The 18,434-nt window shown below is 38.9% G+C and overlaps 1 protein-coding gene across 3 annotated transcripts in view; it reads left to right on the forward strand.

Moving 5' to 3' along the window:
• Nucleotides 1-18,434, forward strand: part of DIRAS2 (DIRAS family GTPase 2) — a 158,741-nt gene that overhangs the window by 127,986 nt on the left and 12,321 nt on the right. The gene's annotated exons all lie outside the window — the stretch shown is intronic.

Genomic DNA, 18,434 nt, shown 5'->3' on the forward strand with positions numbered 1-18,434 from the left:
GGAATTTATTTTACGTATTTGCCCTTGTTATCTTTTAAATAGATCGCTTAGGATGTGAGAAGCTAGTCTAGCATGTCAGAACTTTCCTGCTTCAAACTAAAATTTTCAAAATATTATTTTTAAGGAAGATTTTCTGGGTAACGCTAAAAGTCTGGTGCATTTTACATTCCAAATCAGTCACAATGCGCTCCATTTCCAGTGGCATTTGGATTTGAGGAGGTGGAGTGGGAGGGAGAGAAAAGGGGAGGATAAAATTAGAATAAATTTAACAAATTTATAGGGGAATCATACTTTTTTTTCTTCTTGGTTGTTGCCTGAAATTGCAAATTGTCCACAACTTTATCTATCTCTGGAAATGCAGGAGGCTTTGTGGGCCGGGGACAGGAAGACATATAGTTCATTTTATAGAAATAAAAGATACAGTGGCAAGGAAACATTTTCATCCCATTTAACAGATGGCATTTAATTTGGTAATAGTCCCGGGCAAGCACAGGGAAAGGAAGGGGAAAGGAGGGGAAATTGCTGTCTACACCAAGGCACAGAACTGCTGCTCACACTTAAGTGATCCCTGCAGATGGGAAGTATGTGTTCATGGTTATTGTAGAAACCTCCAGAATCTTTCTTTGTTACAGCTTCAATAGAGTTGTTCCTAAGAGGCGACTCAGAAAATATACAGATTGAATGCCAAGTTGTGGAAGTCACTTTTCAGCTTGTGTCTAACAACCCAGAGTTCTCAGCAAAGCAGTTTCTTCATGAGAAGAGTGGAGGAGACCTTTTTTTTTTTAAAGAGATTATTTATTGTATGTTGTTCGTATCCTATACACCACACACGACTTTTACTGTATTGGAAATGTATTATTTCAGTGGTAAATACTGCATATCTTACTGAAAAATTAAAACCTTTTAAGAAACAACTAGGGTGCTTTTGTCAAAAGAGTGTATCTGTGATGATAAAAAGTATCATTCATTCTTCTTCTAATTTGGAGACCGGAGTTGATATGTTCAAAATTAACCTATTGATTTAAGCAAAATCATCATTTCCCTATGACAAATGCCTTACATTTTTCCACCAGAGAATTTCTTTGCGAGAGCACCATTCGGTTGTCTGGGGTGGAGTGGTTGCCTGCCAGCTGTTTTAAGTAAGAAAAGTGCTTGGTGTTGATCTGTAACTTTTATTTCAGATAACAACCATCCCCAGTTCTCACTCATAGGGTGGATTGGCTCTATTTTTCATCATTCTATCTACCTTGTATGAGTATTAACAGTGGACAGATGTCTCTTTAAGAGCAGAACTGATTTGTAGGACACTAATTGATTTTGGTTTTGATGTTTCCAGGAAAACAGCTGCTCAACCGAAAGGGATATGATGATTGTTATGTTGTCAAAATTGCTGATGGCTTTTTAAGAGTTAAATTTACTACTTCATGCATACATATTTAAACATGAACTTAAAATTATTTAACTGGTGTCAAATAAATCTTTAGTTTTCATTATATGGCATGGCTCACAAGTCTCTCCTCACTGATGGGGAAGGACTCTTCGAAGTACTAAAAACAAATGCTCCCTCATTCTCTCCTTCTTTGCTCTCAACCACTGGCAAATTTAGGAAAGAGATTCCTTATAGCTGTCTCCTAAATGCAGTGAAGTGATTTCTTATAAATCAGTACTGTACAATAGAATTGAAATGGGTGAGTCACGTGCACAGTTTAAAATGTCCTAATGGTCATAATGGAAAAGTAAAGAGAAACAGCTGAAATTAACTTTAATAATATATTTAAGCCAGCATATAAAAATGACCATTTGGGTATAATCCATACAAAATACTAATAAGATATTTTACCTTTTTAAATGCCTGCTGAGTACTTACAAGACATCTCAATTTGGATTAGCCATGCTTCCAGTGCTTAGTAGCCCATGCAGCTAATGGCTACTGTATTGTCCGGCACAGCTATAGATCATTACTCAATTGATGGTAATTTAAAAGCTAAAATGTTTGGCACCATCACCAACTAACCACTATCAAAAATAAATACACAAGTGATCTCAGATTGCTGTGAAGTATGTGTCCTTCTCCTTCCTGCCATTAACTGTGATGCTGTCTTGAACCTATTAGTTCTTTATCAGAAAGACAAAAGGATTAGATCAAATAAGTCCTGTGATTCTGTGAAAAATAACCAGTGAGTAGATATGGGGGATCCAAACTGCAAGCAGCCTAGAGGTTTACTGTGGCAGAAACAAAGGAAACAGGTATGCCTTAATGGGTGTCATCATTTTGCACCACTGCTAACTTCTATCCCAAGAAGTACTGCCCCCTGGGTTTGCTTCAGCATTATTCTTGATTACAGAGGTCAGCAACTTAGTCCGCAAGTCCCATTATGGACCATTCGATTTTCATATAATTTCTTTTACTGAACAAGCAGTAGCAAACCCATTATAAAACTAATGAACAACTAATGGGCTATTCTTTACTATGCAATAAAATATATTTTGCAGATCTTTTAGTATTATTGTTCTTTACTGGTATGAGTATTTTAAATGTTTGTGTCTATCTGACACCATTATATAAAGTTTAGGGTGAAATCTAATGCTTTGTAATTGACCCATGAATACCGGATTCTTGAAACACAGAAATTAATGACCTTAATGAAAACATGTCAATTTCTTTATCTAGTCCCTGAATACCTCCATGATCAGTGAGTGCTCATGGGGTGGGTACCATTTTCATCACATGGTTCTCTGTCTCAGAAATTATGACAGGAGATTTAAAGAGGGCAGTGTTTTGTATGAAAGGATTTGGGACAATATTCTTCTAAAGCTAATTAATGTCTGCAAAGTGATTATTTTTCTGAGAAAATAAGAACGCAAGAACTTTCCATTAGGCCTTCGCATAATAAACACACACACGCCCTTCCCTCCTTTGCCATCTTTAGATGCTCATCATAGCTCAGACAAAGGAGCCTTTGAAGGAGGAAGCTTTCCTTCCTCTGTCAACCTTACTTTCTGATTGTTTTATTGGAGCACCTTTGTGCCTTTTGAGTTTGGGAGTTTAGGAGATGCTGAACAAAAAGGAAAAGTGATCAGAATCCAGGTTTCTGCATTGAGGGCAAATCCAGGTGGAGTCGTCCACTCAGCTCTCTATTTGCATAAAAAAATCCAGCTCAATGCCATTTTTGTACAAACTTAGACTCATCTCCCCAGCCTTATTACCCAGCTACCTACCGCCCCAATTACACTCATACACACACACACACACACACACACACACACACGATCAATGGAGCATTTCATTGCCTCCTTGCCTATAAAACAGTCATCTGACACTTAAAAAAGGATTGACTAAGCCTTTTGCTTCCTTCTCTTTACCTTTGTGCTTCTCTCTTGGGACTTCTTTGGCCTTCACTGGGTTCTTACTTACAGAATGAATGGGAGCAGACCACGAAATGTAAAACTGACATTAGCTTTTTAGTAAGGTCTGTGTAAATGTTTGCAACCCAAGAAGAGATAGAACTACTGGATAATAGAAATGGCTGGGTAACCCAGATTTTGAAAAGAACCTGAATTTCTCTGAATGTCATGAAAATCATGTGCTTATCTATTTTTTTTAATTTTGCCAGATTTACATATAATGCTTTGGGCACCTCTTTTTTTGTTCTTCCATTCTTTAAATGCTACTTTAAATTCCTCCACATACACAATAGTTTCAAGATGCAGAAATAAATCAAGTTGTTGTAACAAATATTTAAACACAAAAAACGAAAAGGTAAATATGGGAGAATTTTTAGTGGTTTCAGAGTAGGGGAGGACTTTTTAAGGATGAACTCAAACTGAAATACTAAAAAGCACAAGTTTGTTAAATTGGAATACACAGAAATTTTAAATTTCTGTCCAGAAGGCAATAAAAAATAAACAACATCAAAGGAAAGATATTTGCAACATATTTTAGATGAGGCCTAATTTTTAAAAATACAGTGCTTCTCAAATTTTCTAAGCATCAGAATCACCTGATGGCCTTGCTAAGCCTGAGATGGCTGACTTCAAACCCACGTGTCTCTGATTCAGCTGATCTGACTCAAAGGGGACCAGGCGTTTCTAAGAAGGTCCTAGTGAAGGGGATAGTGCTGCTCTTTCAAGCACAGCTGGAGAGCCATGGCCTTAATCTAAGATAACACCATCCTGGCAAACGACTGAAAACTGAGCAAAGAACAAGAACACACCGGTTTCAAAGACACAAATACCAATTAACTTTGAACAGAAAAGATGCTCAATGTCAGCCAAATTAAGTAAATGCAATTAATTCAGTAATGAGAAACAGACATCTTGTTTCAATGGAAGGGATCAAAGAGTTTGATAATACACAATATTATGCAAGGTCTGGGGAAATAGCACTCATACACCACCATGGGACAGGAGATGGAGAACTTGGTGGTAATTTTCAACAGCAACAGGCAATCTCTACCAAATTTGAAGTGTACCTACCCTTTAATTCTGCAGTTCCATTTGTAGGAGTTTTCTCCACAGATAGGCTCAGAAACATGAAATATTTATGTATAAGGCTATTCATTGAGCAAAAGACTGAAAATAGCAAGAAAGTGGTTAATAAATGATAGCTTATTCCTCAGCAGAGTCTTATGAAGCTGTTAAAAAACACCATCTGACTCTATATATACTAATATGAACAAATCTGTAGATGGCTCCCAACTTGCAACGCTTCAATGTATGATGTTTTGACTTTACAATGGTGGAAATACTATATATATTCAGTAGAAGCTGTACTTCAATTTTTGATATTTTCCTGGGCTGGTGATATGCAGTGATATATTGTATGATACTCTCTCACGATGCTGGGCAGTGGCAGTGAGCCATAGCTCTTAGTTATCCCCATGATCACCAAGGGAAACAACTGATACTCTATAATTGACTGTGTTGCCAGAAGACTTTGCCCAACTGTAGGCTAATGAAGGTGTTCTGTGCACATTTAAGGTAGGCAAGGCTAAGCTATGGTGTACAGTAGGTTAGTTGTATTAAATGCATTTTTGACATGATATTGTCAATTTATGAGGGATTTATCAGGACGTAGCCACATGGTAAGTTGAGGAAAAAACTGTGCACGAAACACTGTGGATACCATAATTCCATGTATTTGTCTATCTCTCTGACTAAATAGCTGTCAATTGATGTCTGTCTCTCTTTGACTATGTAACACTTGATCTTGTTACTTGATTGATGACTATGTAACTTGATTTTGTTAACACTTGATCACAATGCTGCTCCGTTACCAATGACCACTCAAACCATTTAGTCACATGCTAAATGTTCCACTACCAACCCCTTCTTCACATTCAACGTATGCTTTTGACAAGAGACCATTTCTGGCGATTGAGGGAAAAAAAATCATGTTGAGTAAGTTGCCATTGGGAGTTAGTATGAAACAATGAGCCAATTAAGTTAAAACATTGTAGAAATATTCAACTTTGTCTGTTTTGTTGCATTTCAAACAAAATATTGTTGATTTTTGTGCTGGTAACTTTTTAGTGATATGTTTATTCTTACAGAGGCGTTCTGTAAGAATATTCAGGGCCGGGCGCAGTGGCTCATGCCTGTAATCCCAGCACTTTGGGAGGCCGAGGCGGGCAGATCACGAGGTCAGGAGATTGAGAACATCCTTGCTAACATGGTGAAACCCCATCTCTACTAAAACATACAAAAAATTAGCAGGGCGTGGTGGTGGGCACCTGTAGTCCCAGCTACTCGGGAGGTTGAGGCAGGAGAATGGCGTGAACCCTGGAGGCGGAGCTTGCAATGAGCCGAGATTGCGCCACTGCACTCCAGCCTGAGCGATAGAGCGAGACTCTGTCTAAAAAAAAAAAGAATATTCTCCAGATTCCACCGATGTTGTTCCACTTCCATTATGGAAACAGAAGCTATGTTTGGGGCAGAAGGGTCTTGCCCTGCAACCCTAAGACTGCAGATGGAACCCAGACCTCTTGGTTGTAGGACTTGTACTAAATAGGAAACTTATACTAATTAGAAACTGTGAGTCTTTTACCCCAGCATTGAAAGATATGTAAATACTAATTATCATCTTATCTTCCATTACCTTCTCTTAAGACTGGCAAAGACCAACAAATGGGACTCCCTGTTCTGACTCTAGTCTTCCATGGCCTGGGCCTTCTCTGGTCAGGTTTATGAGGACACTTTTGTCCCTAGTGTTAAGGCTACATTCAAATCATGAATTAAATATCCCATGATGTAAGTATAACCCATGTTTTCCTCTAAACATGTGTTTTCTTGACCTCTTGGTGTAGTTGCTCAGAGTTCAGCTTTTGGTGTGGACCTTATATGAAGCATGTATAACATTTTTGATGTGTCAGAAAACATACACAGTTATCCATTATAAGCTGCCTGACATCATCGTTGCATTTTTAAAATGAATATTATATAAGTTTCAAAGTTGCTTGGCAATATTATAGGTTAGTCGGAAAGGCTTCCTTCTGCAACATTTTAGAATCCAGCGCTCCTTGTTTGGTTGTTACTAATTTGGATTGGTTTGAGTGCCTTCCCAGATTAGCTATGATTACTATGTCTAGGTGCACTAAAACGTTAATGAAGATTCTGTCCCCAGACACCTGCATGGCGTGAAATGTTCGTCCATAGCTTCCTTGTTTTAACGGAAGCCCAGACCATGTTTCTGGCTCCCTAGGCTATTGTGATTGACTGCTCTTCTTCCATGTGTGTTTGGACTTATTAAATGAGTTCAAATGTGGATTCTGTCACTAGCTGTGACTTTAACCATCCAGAGCCTCAGTTCTCTCACCTGTAAAATGGGGCTACTAAGAGCTAAGTAAGTCAAAAGGTGTTTTGAAGATGAAGCTTGCCTAGAACCTCTGGATTCTAGCTAGGTAATAAGGATAGGCTGTTTGGGTGGCTGCTATCTGATGAATATGTGAGTGGTTCCTCTTTCTCAGTGTCTCAGGTTTATTCCTCTCTTTTACAACTTGGCATGAAGCCCATTGTCTTAGAGTTTGTACTTTATTTCTGGATGGAATTCTGGCTTCAGCTTCAGCCCTTTCTCATTTGCCAGAGCTCACACTCTCAAATGAATGTTAAAACTTTCGCTTTTTTCCTATATATCTTTGTTTTCATTGGACCAATTGGGACTCTATTTTTTATCTGGTTAAATCCACTTTCCTCCTTGTGCCAACATTCCTTTCCTCTGTTGACTGGACTCATCTCCCCATAGGAGTTCCTGACTCTAACTAAATTTGTATGGTTTTGAATATGAAAGAACATGCCTTGGTTGATATTCTTGTTTTTCTAGCCTTGAGCTGTTCATCTGTGTAAATGGGCATCCTGGCCTTGACTGGAAGCCTGTCAAGGGCTCCTCAGGTATAGGGACTGTATGAGGTTATTGATCATTGGATTCTAGGCACATTGGTAGCAATTCCCCCTTTTAGCAGTATCACTAACCTGCCTGGTCACCGTGGAGCAGACACAAATAAATTTTCATTGATTAATGGCTCCTAGATCCTTACTATATGCCCTTGCTCTCTTCTGACCTCCTGGAAATTGTTCTTCACTCACCAAGGGTGTTGGCCCCTGGTTCATTGTCTTCCTCCTGACCTCATGTTCAGATATCATCCAAGGTCACTTCACTCTTTTTCCATCACTCTTCTTATGCTCCACAGGCACAGGAGGACCTTTTCAGGACTGGAAACTCTTGCATTTCTAGGGGACCAGAGGGAGCCTCCGCACTCTGACCATAGCACTTCCTTTTGACCCTCAGCAGGAACATTTAATCTTGCTAGTGAATTCAGCTGTTACCTTCTCTTTAAAATGTACACATGTCTATATATCTGTATTTGAAAATTAATTTTTAAAAATGTAACAAATCAAAACTGTGTACCATGTAGCCACCAATTCACAATCTTTCCTCTGATTCACAACCAAAGTCTCAGCAAGTGTTTCTGAGCTGCCTATCTCAATTTCTACATTTTATGCTCACTTCTCAATCCACTGCAATCTTATTCTACCCTGCAGTGCCATTGAAGCGCCTCTTGCTGGGTTCACCAGTGACTTGCATTGCTTTGCATCCAGTGGGTGACTGGAGGGGGAGACAAAGAAAACTATAGGGGAGCAGTTTTGGGGTGTTACAGGGTGTTTAGACTTGTACATGTTCTATCTGGGGTGTGTGCATGGCACCCAGGTGGAGATGTTGAGGCAGGAGAGAGGTCTATGAGCCAGCAGTTTTAGGGAGAGGTCCTGGGAGTGGGTGTGCAGTTGGGGGTGCTGGTGTATGAATGATATGCATATCAGAGGCCCCCACTGACTGAATGAGTAGAGTAGCGGCAAAGGAAGAGTAGCAAAGATAGGATGTGGGCTGTCTCACGGGCGAGCTAGTTGCAGTGATGGTGCTGCCTACCTCTCCTGCTGCCTCTACCCTGGTACAAGCCACCCTCGGCGTGTATCGGGATTGTTGCTGGAGACTTCTGACTGGAATCCTGCCTCCACTCCCGACCCTTGGCCCTTGGCCCTCAAAGGGGTACTTTTACAGTGGAGGTCCCACCCAATCACTTCTCTGCTCAAAACCCTCCAGCTGTCTCCTGTTTGTCTTAGAATAAAAGCTGACCTTTTCCCTGTGTTTACAAAGCTCTACATGACCTGCCTGTCCTGGCCCCTTTACTTGGCTGACCTCATGTGCTTTTCTCTCTCCGTTCAAGAATTTATCCACATGTCTTGAGCACGTTGGACAAACATCTGTGTTTGCACCTACTGTTCTCTCTGCCAGAAGAAACCCCCCACCCACACACAGGTTTCTACAGAGTTCAGGCCATTACCTCTCTCAAACTTCTGCTAACATATCAGCTTTTTAGGGAATCCTTCCCTCGTCTCTCATTATCTTTGATGCTCACTACATATTTTTTGATATCTAATAAAAATATATTGTATTCATGTATTTTGTCAAATGGTTCCACACTCAAGGAAATCCTGCATTTGGACAGCCTCTAAAATTAATTTTTAAATTTGATTTTCAGGTTCTGAATTGTGCCGATTGGAGGGTTAATTTTAAGGACACATTTACATTGCTTTGAGCAATATCATGTAAGGGTGGAATCATTTTTATATGTCTCTTTTCAAAATGCTGTCTCTATAGGATGATTAGGTTTCCAGTGCAAGTACATTTATGCATTCAGGTACATTTATCCAATGCAGGTACATTTATCCAATGCAGGTACATTTATCCAATGCAGGTCCTGTGTCTCTCACCTTTAAATTACAGGGATGAAGAAAGTATGCATATTTTTGGAAAATACCTGCTCTATGGCTTGCTACTGAAGACCTGTCAAGTAGAAAACATCAATAAACTTAGAACAGTGCTTTTGGTATAAAAGAAAAATACACACCTTGATATTAGTTCTGCAACTCTTATTATTATTATTATTATTATTATTATTTGCTACAGAGTAACTAGTAAGCCATTGTGTGATAGAAAATATTTTCATGGTTGCTGCACATCTCCATGTAAAGTATTGGAAAGATTCTAATGTATTTTAAAAGTCTGGTTTTATAAATGAAAATAACATATCCAAGTGCATGCTATCCAGTAGCTCCCGCCTACTTTTGGCTTCAAGATCTTTTCTGCAATAGTGTAGTGATGAATGATGCAGTAAACTCACCTCTCATTCTGTTTCTATCATGTTATCACATATCTTTGTGTAAGTTTTTATTTCAAATGGCATTGCCAACATTTGAGTGGTTTTAAGTAGAGTTTTTCAAAAAACTTTATTTACTTTTTTATAGTTCAATTATCTTCGCTGCTACAACTTTCCTTTGTTGGACCACACACACACAAAATGTATTTCCACAGCAAATAATCAATATGTACTGAGTGTTTCTGATGTACCTGACATAGGGCTAGAAGCATGGATGTGCTGGAGAATGAACCAAAAGTCCCTGCCTTCCTGTTGCTATTGACTGAGACAAAGATATTGATATTCAAGTAGGGAGTAGGAGAGAGAGAGAAAAAAAGAACATAAATAAGTGCATAAATAAACACTGAAAGAAGAATATATGTACTAAAGTATCTTATTGTTGAAAGAGAATCATTCTAGCAAATAATAAATGAGCTGAGGTGTATTGGGAACATTTGAACTTTTACCCAACTGTTTAGCAAAGCTCTCTCTCTATAACTTCTAATACGGTGGTGCCCCTCTGTCTCTGTGGCATCCACATCTGCAGGTTCAACCAACTGAAAAAAAAAATTGGGGAAAAAAAGATGGTTGTGCCCGTACTGAAAATGTAGACTTTCTTTCTCATGTCATTATTTCCTAAATGATGCAGCATAACAGCTATTTATATAGCATTTAAGTTGTATTAGGTATGATAAGTAACCTAGAAATGATTTAAAGTATCCAAGAGGGTGTACGTATATAGGCAAGTACTACTTCATTATGCATACGAGACTTGAGTGTCACAAAGTTTGCTATTCACAGGTGTCCTGGAAACTATCCCCCACAGATACAAAGGAACAACTGCATTGGTTTTTCACACCGTCAGCAGTTTTTTTTTCTATATGTCTTCCCACAGGATTTTGAGAAAGAAGTGAATTTTAGTTTGTGCCATACATTCTGGTAGATTATTGTATATATTTTGCCACAGTGGGAAAATAAATGTTTTTCCAGTGGCTCGTGGCTTTTGCCTTTCACTATTAATAGAAAACCTCAAAAGAGGATTCTAAGCATTTTTTAAAATCAAGCTTATTTAAATTAAGTATTATGTGTTATTAAACTGTGTATAGAGATTTGTTTTTATGTTCTCCAGCAGTGCAGACAGTGTGAGCCACATATGATTTTGTATTTGTAGTAACCACATTTTAAAAAGTAAAAAGATGAAATTAATTTGAAGTAATAGATTTTTAGGCTGGGCAAGGTGGCTCACACTTGTAATCCCACCACTTTGGGAGGCCGAGGGAAGTGGATCGCTTGAGCCCAGGAGTTCGAGACCAGTCTGGGCAACATGATGAAACTCTGTCTCTACCAAAAATACAAAAAGTTAGCCAGGTGTGGTGGCATGAGCCTGTAGTCGCAGCTACTGGGGATGCTAAGGTGGGAGGATCACCTGAGCCCGGGAGATTGAGGCTACAGTGAACCATGATTAAGACACTGCACTCCAGCCTAGGCAACAGAGTGAGACCTTGTCTCAAAAAAATATACATATGTGTGTGTGTGTGTATATATATATATATTTTTTTTAAATTTTGTTTTATTTTGCATTTCATATATTATCCAGTTTTACATTCTCACAGAATCAGCAATGACAACGGCCACCTAGTCTCCCCAGTCTGAAATGGCAAGACGATCACAGCTGTGGCTGACAGTAAAGTAGGGGATGTACTCACAAATCTATGAAAGATGATCATTTCAACTTGTAATCAATATCAGAATTTATGAATGAAGTTAAAAAATTTTTTTTATTCTAAGTTTTCAAAATCCAGGGCAGCACATTTCAGTTCAGCCAGCTGCATTTCAAGGGGCCAGTGGCATTGTGTGGGCAGCACAGGTCTAGGGGCTGAGTGTTAGACGCCATGGCTAATAGTGATGGCTTCACACAGTCAATAATACAGTAGGGACTTAAGGCCAGCATGAAGATGTGCATTTTAATTGGTCTTCTCAATATATTAGTTTTGTTTTGTTCATCTTGTCAGATTAGATGAGATGGTTGCTGTTTTTTTTCTTTTCTTTTTTATGCAGAACGTGCAAGTTGGTTACATAGGTATACACGTGCCATGGTGGTTTGCTGCACCTATCAACCTGCCATCTAGGTATTAAGCCTGGCATGCATTAGGTATCTGTCCTAATGCTCTCCCTCCCCTTGCCCCACAACCCCTGACCCTTGCTGTTTTTACTATAGTGTGGATGAATAAGGAGGAGCTGTCTGCCTAGCTAACGCTGCCAGTTATGTTCGTTACGGACATTATCTTCAATTCATGGTTCAGTTATTGCTAAAAATGTTTATACATACAGTCATATCTATTTTTATGGTAAAATATATATAACGTACAATTTTCCATTTAAGTCATTTTCAAGCATGTAATTAATTCAGTGACAGTAAGTAAACTCACATTGTCATGCAATCATCACCACCATCCAACTCTAAGAATCTTTTCATCTCGCAAAACTCAAACGCCGTACTCATAAAACAACAACTCTCCTTCTTCCATTCCCTTAGCCCCTGGCAACTCCCATTGTTATTTCTGTCTGTGAATTTGACTACTATATGTACCCACTATAAGTGGAGTCGTACAGTATTTGTCTTTTTTGACTGGCTTATTTCATTTAGCATAATGTCTTCAAGGTTCATCCATGTTGTGGCATGTGTTAGAGTTTCCTTCCCATTTAAGGCTGAATAATATTTCTGTTGCCCTAGTCCATTTTTGCATTGCTGTAAAGAAATGCCTGAGACTTCGTAATTTATAAGAAAAGAGGCTTAATTGGCTCATGGTTCTGCAGGCTGTACAGAAGCCATAGCAGTGTCTGCCTCTGGGGAGGCCTCAGGAGGCGTACAATCATGGCAGAAGACAAAACGGGAGCAGGCACTTCACATCGTGAAAGCAAAAGGAATAGAGAGTTGCAGGTTTAGGGTTGTGGGGAAGAGGAATGCCACATACTTTTAAATGACCAGATCTTGCAAGAACTTACTCACCTTTGCACAGACAGCACCAAGCCATAAGGAATCTGCGCCCATGATCCAAACACCTCCCACGAGGCCCTACCTCCAGCATTGGGGATTACAATTCAACACAAAATGTGGGCAGGGACAAATATCCAAACTATGTCACCTGCGTATGTACACTGCATTTTGTTTATTCATTCATCTTTTCTATGGACACTTGTATTACTTCCACCTTCGGGCTATTGTGAGTAATACCACTGTGTGAACACGGGCACACAAAGATCTATTAGAGTCCCCACTTTCGTTTCTTTTCCACCAAAAGTGGGATTGCTGGATCATACAGTAATTCTATCTTTGATATCTTCCACAGATTTTGGACCATTTTAGATTACCACCAGCAATGCACAAGGGTTTTGGTTTCTCTCCATCTTTGCTGACACTTTTTATTTTCTGTTTTTTAAAAATAGCCATTCTAGTGGGTGTGAAGTGGTACTTCATTGTGATACTTCATTAATTTACGTCTCCCTAATGACTAATGATGTTGATATCTTTTTATGTGCTTGTTGGCCATTTGTATGTATTCTGTAGAGAAATATCTATTCAAGTTCCTTGTCCTTTTTTTTTTTTTTTTTTTTTTTAAAGAAACAGGGTCTTGCTATGGTGCCCAGGCTGTACACGAACTCCTGGGCCAAACCATCTTCCTGCCTCAGCCTCTCTGGTAGTTTGGACTATAGGCATGTGCTGCTGCACCCAGCTTCTTAGTTCATTTTTTAGTTGACTTGTTTGTGTTTTTGTCGTTCAATTTTAAGAGTTTCTTTATATATTCTGTATACTACATCCTTTTCAGATATGTTTCCTCCAGTTTAGTAGGATCTCTTTTTTTCTTTTTTCTTTTTTTTTTTTGAGACAGTCTCAAGCTGTCACCCAGGCTGGAGTGCAGTGGCATAATCTCAGCTCACTGCAACCTCTGCCTCCCAAGTTCAAGCAATTCTCCTGCCTCAGCCTCCTCAGTAACTGGGATTACAGGCGCGTGCCACCATGCCTGGCTAATTTCTTGTAGTTTTAGTGAGACAGGGTTTCACTGTGTTAGTAGCCAGGATGGTCTTGATCTCCTGACCTTGTGATCCGCCCGCCTTGGCCTCCCAAAGTGCTGGGATTACAGGCGTGAGCCACCACGCCTGACCAAGAAGGATCTCTTTTAATTTTCTTGGTAATGCCCTTAGTTGTACGAATTTTTAAAACTTAGATGAAGCCTATTTTACCTATTTATATGAGTTACAAGGGGCCTCACATAGATTAAAAAGTTCTTAAAAAAGAAGTACAAAGTTGAAGACTCATACTTCCCAATTTCAAAATCTACTACAAAGTTACAGTAAACAAAATTGGGTGGTGCTGGCATATGCACAGACATATAGAGCAAAGGGATGGAATTGAGAGTCCAGAAATAAAGTCACTTTTATAGTTGATTGATTTTGACAAGGGGGCTGAGACCATTCAGTGGGGGACGAATTATCTCTTCAACAAATGGTAGTGGGATAAGTGGATATCTACATGTAAAATCATGAAGCTGGACACCTACCTCACACCATATATAAGAATTAACTCAAATAGATCAGTGACCTAAATATAAGAACTAAAACCATAAAACCATTAGGAGAAACAAAGGAGTAAATCTTCATGACCTTGGATTCGGTAATGGACTCTCAAATGACACCAAAAGCATGAGCAACAAAATAATTCATTATTGTTTGAAAGAATCATTTTTTGTACCTTGCCAATTTTGTAAATGTTTAGGTGGCTAACACTAGAAATTCACCTAACCAAGAATACACAGGTAGCCCACGGGCTGACAGTGAATTAAATAGTCTGAGCTGCACACAGTAGTGCATCGAGCCCTCGTAACTGGCATCAAATACTTTATTTTCCATTCATGCAGATTCGTGTGCTCCGGTTGACTTTATCTTTGGGTAACTATTTCCCTGCAGAGGTTAGCTTGCTGCATTGGTCATTGGTCACCAGTCCTCTGACCAAGACGACAATCTTGTTTGTTATTCACATGATTTTCCTTTTTGTTTTCCTTACTCATATAGAAAATGAAGAAATTAGAAGATGCCCAAAATGTAGTTAGGCTCTGGGCAGTCTTAAAAGTGTCATTAAGCGGCTGGGTGTGGTGGCTTATGCCTGTAATCCCAACACTTTGGGAGGCCGAGGCAGGTGGTGGTGTGTGCCAATAGTCCCAGCTACTTGGGAGACTGAGGCAGGAGATTCGCTTGAACCTGGGAGGCGGAGGAGGTTGCAGAGAGCCTAGATTGTGCCATTGCACTCCAGTCTGGCAACAGAGTGAGACTCCGTCTTAAAAAAAAAAAAAAAAAAAAAAAAAAGTGCCATTAAGTGTGTTTTATTTGGCTCCTTGGAATTCTTTGCCATCATATATTCCCCAAATGAAATTGTTCTAGACAAATATAAGTGAATCTTATTTGTATACTTAAGCTGTGGGCTTATTGGTCTCTTGGATATGAAACCTTAAAAATAATTTATGCTATCCCCGCTGTTCCAAGAAGTGTCCCATTTATATCCACTGACTTCATTCTTGCAGATAGTATGCATCTTGAAATGAGCAGCTGAGACCCTCTGGATGTGTCTCTTGCTTCCATACCTGCCCCACTGCCAGGGAAGATGTCTTTATCACACTACAACACAAGATTCCTGGAAAAGCATTCTGCTTTTTTGGATAAAGTAGAGCCATGGGTGTTTAAGTCTCTTTTATGATCAAACATTTCCCACTAAAAAATCTATCATTTTTTAGATTCAGCTAAGAAGGAATATAAACATTTATTTAAATCAATATTCTAAAAATATATAAAAGTACACTTTTCTACCTAAAGAATTTACATTTTGTTTATTTTTGTTTCTTAATGACCATTATTCACCTTGTATTATTAAGAGTTTTAAGGGGCTCTCATGTACAAACTTCAAATATAGGGTTTGTTTAAAGCTAATAACATTTTGTGGAAACCAAGTCAGTAACTGAGCAGAGACAATCTGTATAAAACTTTTAGCTTCATAAACCTTTTAGCTTAGGCTGTAGATAGAACATTTAGGACAGAATAGTACACTAAATTATCAACCTTTTTCAAACATTTACTCTCAAAGATCTGAATTCTTCCAATCTATAATTTTCCCTCTAGTTTTGGCTGTTTGTTTAGACAGGGTCTCATTGTATCACCCAGGTTGGTCTTGAACACCTGGGTTCAAGCGATCCTCCTGCTCCTTCTGCCTCAGCCTCCCAAGTAGCTGGAGTTACTGGTGTGTTTCACCACGCCCAGCTCCATGACTGTGTTTTGAAGCAGAATTAATGTAGAGTAAAATACAGATAAAGGCTGTGGGTTTGTTTTGCCTGAGATCATGCTTCTATCTCATTCACATGAATTCAAGTTTCTTCTAAAATATTCTTGAATGGGAAACTTGTGTCACTCAGTAAATCAAAATGCATTTTCCCTCAATCTAGGCCCTATAGGCCTAATAATGATTTTCACTGCCTAGGAGGTCTCATTTTGAATTCTTGACATATATTTTTATATTTTATGTACTTTGGGATGGATTTTTTTTTCTTTTCTTAATCCTTTCCTTCCTCTATCTGTCTATGTATAAGCTTTTTCAGAGTATAAGGGAGTGTTGAGACAGTTTGGTTCAACCAAGTTCAAGAAAAGGAAAATAACAGGGGTGTGCATCAAGTCAGGCTTCCCATTCAGGGGATGGGCTGTTGATGAACAGAACTGCACATCTTCAAGAGTACTCACACTCCAGCTACCTCTCCCAGCCAATGTGATGATTCTTTCATAAATCAAATGGGAAACCAGAGACCAGCAGACATGTGGGGAAACGAGCAGACCAAAAAGAAGGATTAAAATGAACAAACAGAGACAGAGATAGCTCAGATAAGCGAGGAGAACAACCACAACCAATGACAATGGGCATTCTCATTGAAATTCAGCGTGGTAGCACATTTCCCAAGATAAGAAACTACTTCTATGAAAAAGGGAAAATCAGAGGACAAGAAAGGTTATTAAAAATAGAAGATGCTGGAGAAATTGAGAATAGGTACAATCAATCCGTCATCTAATAGAAGCTTCAGAAAGAGAAAAGGTACAGGGATTGGAATGTTGTAATTTTTAAAAATAGAAGAAAATGTCCCCAGGCTGTGGGGAACATTGAGTTTTTATCCCTTCTCTCCCCTCCAGCCCTCAAAAGCAATTCTGAATGGATTCTTGTGAATCTTCATAACTCCAAGGTTAAAGAGAAAACTCTAACTCTTCCGAAAAGAAAGGAAAAAACACAAATTTCTTATAAAGGAAAGATAATCACACTGGCTTTGGATTTTACATTAACAAGCCTGGATGCTAAACTTAAAAATGAAATAGCGTCTGAAGAAGGAAGAATTTGAACTTGAACTGCATTCAGGACTCTGTCAATCAAGTGAGAGACCATGAATTCAGACATTTTAATGTCATCTAAAATAATTTATTAGTCTTGTTTATACCAGCACATGAAATGGTTGAAAGGAGACAAATTGAAATACCAAAATTGGCAACTAAGAATTAGAGGAAAAAAAAAAAAAAACCTCCAGAAAAAAAAAGTAGGATCCAAATGTTACTGGCAGAAAATGATTCTTCAATTAGCAAAGTTTGATGAAAGAAGATTACCCTTCTCTCTCAGTGGGTCCAGTCCTATTACCTACTCCTGCAGTGAAAAATAGTTACAGAATCCTAGTAATGTTCTTTATTGGTAGGGTATATATGTATTTATTTATTTGAGATAGGGTCTTGCTCTGCTGCCCAGGCTGGAGTGTAGTGGTGTGATCACAGTTCACTGCAACCTCACGCTCCTAGGCTGAAGAGATCCTCCTGCCTCAGCCTCCTGAGTAGCAACTATCACAGGTGTGCGCTATCACGCCTAGCTTATTTTTGTATTTTTTGTACATACGGTGTCTTGCTATGTTTCCCAGGCTGATCTTAAACTCCTGACCTCAAGCAATCCTCCTGTCACAGCCTCCTAAATGCTGAAATTGTAGGCATGAGCCACTGCACCCGGCTTTTTGGTAGGATTTAGAAACAGGCTGTGGACAAATCACAGAACACTTATATATTTTAGAACAAACTATAAATAACGTAGCTGGAAATCTAAAATACTGATGCCTACTTTATTTTTCTTATAACAAAAATCAGGGTAGTGGAGGAAGGAATGTCATTGTGTTAATTTTGTAGATAGATATGGTCCAAAGTCAGTAAGTCAAGACGCAAAGATCTGTTATTCAAACAGTAAGTGCCTGATTTAAAATTATAATCGTGGACATCAGAAGATGATGACTAAGTTCTCATTCTTTTAAATAGCTGTTATTTCTGAAAAGAGAAACTGGGTGGGTGGGGGTTGCTCCTGAATGAAGGGGACTGGCTATGCATAAAAGAACATTTTATAATCACCTTATTTTTTTTAACCAAATACATGCATTGTGCCCATTTTTTTGTTTTAAAGTGTACTTTTATAAAAAATTATTAAAATGCAACCAGGCTTTCTCCTGCTCTCTTTGTGAGCTGAGTGATTTGACTTGGTCTGGGCGGCTTTAATTTGAGCTTCTGAACTAACACCTGCCCTCCCTTCTCTTTCCTCCCCTCCTTGAAGACGGACCTGCTGTGTGCATCCTAGACCCCAGTGACTCCTGCTTCCTTGAAGATTTGCTCCATCAGTTATCCATCACCAGATCTATA

The sequence above is a fragment of the Rhinopithecus bieti genome, unplaced genomic scaffold (assembly GCF_001698545.2).
Source record: "Rhinopithecus bieti isolate Rb0 unplaced genomic scaffold, ASM169854v2 scaffold_16180, whole genome shotgun sequence".
In the NCBI taxonomy this organism is placed as follows: Eukaryota; Metazoa; Chordata; class Mammalia; order Primates; family Cercopithecidae; genus Rhinopithecus; species Rhinopithecus bieti.